The sequence below is a fragment of the Papio anubis genome, chromosome X, assembly GCF_008728515.1.
Source record: "Papio anubis isolate 15944 chromosome X, Panubis1.0, whole genome shotgun sequence".
NCBI lineage: Eukaryota > Metazoa > Chordata > Mammalia > Primates > Cercopithecidae > Papio > Papio anubis.
The window spans coordinates 10,002,755-10,006,804 of NC_044996.1; the positions used below are offsets into that span (position 1 = coordinate 10,002,755).

The window sequence follows — 4,050 nt, forward strand, 5'->3', positions numbered from 1 at the left end:
TTATTTTTTCTATCTTCTGCTTGATTGATTCTGCTATTAACAGAGTTTGAGAGATTCTGTAGTCTATCACTTGCATTTTTCAGCTCCAGAATTTCTGCTTGATTCATTTTAATTATTTGAAACTTGTTGCTAACTTATCTGATAGAATTCTGAATTCTTCTCAGTGTTACATTGAATTTCTTTGAGTTTTATCAACTCACCTATTTTTTTTTTTTTTTTTTTTGAGTCATAGTTTCACTTTTGTTGCCCATGCTGGACTGCAATAGCATGATCTCCGCTCTCTGCAGTCTGAGCCTCCTGGGTTGAAGCAATTGGCCTCAGCCTCCCCAGTAGCTGGGATTATAGGCATGCACCACCACACCTAGTTAGTTTTCTATTTTTAGTGGAGATGGGGTTTCACCATGTTTGTCAGGCTGGTCTTGAACTCCTGACCTCAGGTGATCCAGCTGTCTTGGCCTCCCAACGTGCTGGAATTACAGGCATGACCCAGTTATTCTGAATTTTCTGTCTGAAAGGTCACATATCTGTTTCTCCAGAATTGGTTCCTGTGGCTTATTTACTTCATTTGGTGAGGTTATGTTTTCCTAGATGTTGTTGATACTAGTAGATATTCTTCAGTGTCTGGTCATTGAAGAGTTAGGTATTTATTGTAGTCTTCACTGTCTGGGCTTGTTTGTGACCGTCCTTTTTGAGAATATTTTCCAGATATTTGCAAATACTTGGGGGGTTTTGTTTTAAACTGTATCTGCTTTAGGGGTCCCCCATGCCTAGTAATGCTGCAGTTCTTGCATACTTCTGGAGGTACCACCTTGATGGTTTCAGAAAAGATCCAGGAGAAGTCTCTGGGTTATGAGGCAGAGACTCCTGTTCTCTTCCCCTACTTTCTCCCATACAAAGTGTGTGTCTCTCTCTCCATGTTCTGAGCCACCTAAAGCTGGGGGTAGAGTGACACAGACACTCTTGTATCCACCAACACTATGACTGTGCTGGGTCAGACCTGAAGCCAGCACAGAGCTACATCTTGCCAAAGCCCTGCTATAACCACTCCCTGGCTACTGTCTATAATTTCTCAAAGCCCTGAGGCTCTATATTCAGCAGGTGGCAAAGCTAGCCATGCCTGTGTCCTTCCTTTCAGGGCAATGAGTTCCCTCAGGTGGGTTCAGAGGTGTCATCCAGGAGTCAGAGATTAGAGTTAAAGACCTGGTGTACTATTGTATTGCAGCTGAGCTGGCACTCAAACCACAAGAAGCAGTTCTTCCCACACTTTCCTCTCTTTTTCAAAGGCAGGGCAGCCTCACCATGTAGCCACCCCTACTACAGGCCATGGAGAGTACTGCAACACTACCACTGATGCTCCCATAAGTCCCCAGGGTTCTTGAGTCAGCTGGTGGTTCTTGAGAATGCTGCCAGGCCTGGGACTGGGACTTCAGGACAGTGGGTACCTGTCTGGTCACGGGCAGGTCCAGAATTGCTGTCAAACGGTCAAGTCCTGGAACTCAGGACCCCGATAGCCCACTTGTTACTCTATTGCCCTCTTACCATGCTGGTACCTGAAACCAGTATGTCTCAGAGGTTCACCCAAGGTCCTTGATGCAGTACCTGGGTATCGCTGCTGTTTATTCAAGAACCAAGGGCTATTCAGTTGGCTGGTGATGAATGCTGCCAGGGCTTGGTCATTTCTTTCGAGGCAGCAGGTTTCTTTCTGGCCCAGAGTGTGTCTAGAAATGTTGTTTAGGAGCTAGTGCCTGGAGCAGGGGCTTCACAACCCTGACCAGTGTCCTGTCCTGCTGTGGTTGAGCTGGTATTCAAGATGCAAGAAAACAAAAAAAAATGATCCTCACTATTCCATCTCCTGTCGTCAAGTGGAAGGAAGGACTCTTTTATGGAGCTGCTAGCTGTGCGGTCTGGGGCTGGAGCGGGGTGATGCCAGCACTCCCTTGGCTGCCCCAGCTGGTATCTCGGTAGGTCATGTGCACCCCTCCACAGCCCCGCTGATTACTGGGATGGGAAATTTTCCTCTGGCTAGAGGTGGTTTAAATGTCCCCTTCCCAGGTGGGAGTCAGCTGAGTTTGGACTGGTTTTCCTTTCTCCTGTAAGAGACAGTGCTGAGTTCAGTGTTGAATGATGAATTTCAGGAAATTATAATGCAAAATGGAAGTGATATAAAGCTGATAATAGACACACTCTCCTAAAAATGATCTCACCACATCACACCTAACCCCTTCTCACCACCTTGCAGTTCTCGTTCCATGGAAAAAAGCTCCTCAAACTTAGAGTGTTTTACTTTCCTTTTTCCCAAGTCATGGCAATTTTGAATATTCACACTTTGCAGGTATCAACACATTTCTAAAGCGTACTTATCTTGATTAAAGACTGTTGAGGTCATTGAAACAGTAACATAAATATTTAAGATGCATTGAAAATTTTGTTTTAGAATTGGCTTTTCAATCACTTCATTATAAGCAATGCTTTCCTGCTGTTTATTTACTTCTACATCTACTATCTTCTTTTGTATTGTGCTTTGTATTTTAAAGAACATTTACTCTTTATAAAGCATATATTTCTAACCTTGGAAAATATAAAATGGAAAGGGGATGGGAATACCTTTGATGTGTACATTCAGCAGAACAATGTGCTGCCAGGTACAGTTGCATGAACATATACACATCTCCACTTTCTGTTAGATAAAATTTTAAGCAGAAAATTTTCTTTAGGAATCAGTTATCCCCCAGGACTTATGTACAATGTCTGGCTAACTAACTGTCAACCTGTGGGTCTGTCCACCAACCCTACGGGACCTCATATCCCTCCCTTCTCAAATGCCTACTTCTTCCCTTCCCTTCCTCCCCACCATCAGAAAACAGACAGATACACAGTCATCAGCTTCTCAAACTTGATTTTATTGTAATCATTGCCATTGGTGGTGAGGATTTGTCCAATTTGGTTTCTCCATGTTTGACTAGTTCTCCTCACCCTCCTGTGAAGATCCTTCAGATAAGTCTGGGTCTTCGTCCTCCATTGAATATCCTTCAGCTGAGTCTAGGTCTTTATCCTCCTGTGAAGATCCTTCAGATGGGTCTAGGTCTTCATCCTCCTGTGAATATCCTTCATATAAGCCTGGGTCTTCATACTCTTGTGAAAATCCTTCAGGTAAGTCTAGGTCTTCATCCTCCTGTGAATATCCTTCATATAAGCCTGGGTCTTCATACTCTTGTGAAAATCCTTCAGGTAAGTCTAGGTCTTCATCCTCCTGCGAATATCCTTCAGCTGAGTCTAGGTCTTCATCCTCATGTGAAGATCTTTCAGATAAGTCTAGGTCTTCGTCCTCTTGTGCAGATCCTTCAGATAAACCTAGGTCTTCATCCTCCTGTGAAGATCCTTCAGGTAAGTCTAGGTCTTCATCCTCCTCTGAAGATCCTTCAAGTAAGTCTAGTTCCTCATCCTGCTTTGAAGATCCTTCAGGTAAGTCTAGGTCTTCATCCTCCTGTGAAGATCCTTCAAGTAAGTCTAGTTCCTCATCCTGCTTTGAAAATTCTTCAGATGAATCTAGGTCTTCATCCTCCTGTGAAGATCCTTCAGCTGAGTCTAGGCCTTCGTCCTCCTCCTCTTGGACTGGATTGATGGAGTTCTCTCGGGACTGGTCATTCTCCAGTTGATTTGAATTTATTTTCTTAACCTTCCTGTAGCAAAACACTAATACTCTTGGATATTCTGATGTTTTCATCTTTTTCAAACTCGGTTCAGGGGCTAAGTCCCTGTTTGGTGTCTCCTGCATGTGTTAAGAAAACAGGGAGAGGCCAGAAAGACATTATTTTGGGTGAGTAGGATAGAGACTGGATAGCAAGGGGGGCTTTATGAGAAGGAATTCAGGTTGAAGAAGGGGTTTGTGCCAGAGAAGAACAAGGTGGAATCATAGGGTAGGGATCTATGGGGAAGAAGAAAAGGGGCATGGGTAGGGTCACCTGTTAGTCCAAACTGCACCATTTTGTAAGCTCCTTGCTATTTTGCAGACCGTGGTCAAAGTGAAACATTCCATGGGGGTTCAGGCCG

At 44.0% G+C, this 4,050-nt stretch overlaps 1 pseudogene; it reads right to left on the bottom strand.

Moving 5' to 3' along the window:
* Positions 1-2,879: 2,879 nt before the first annotated feature.
* Positions 2,880-3,796, bottom strand: LOC101002023 (annotated as a pseudogene).
* Positions 3,797-4,050: the final 254 nt, after the last annotated feature.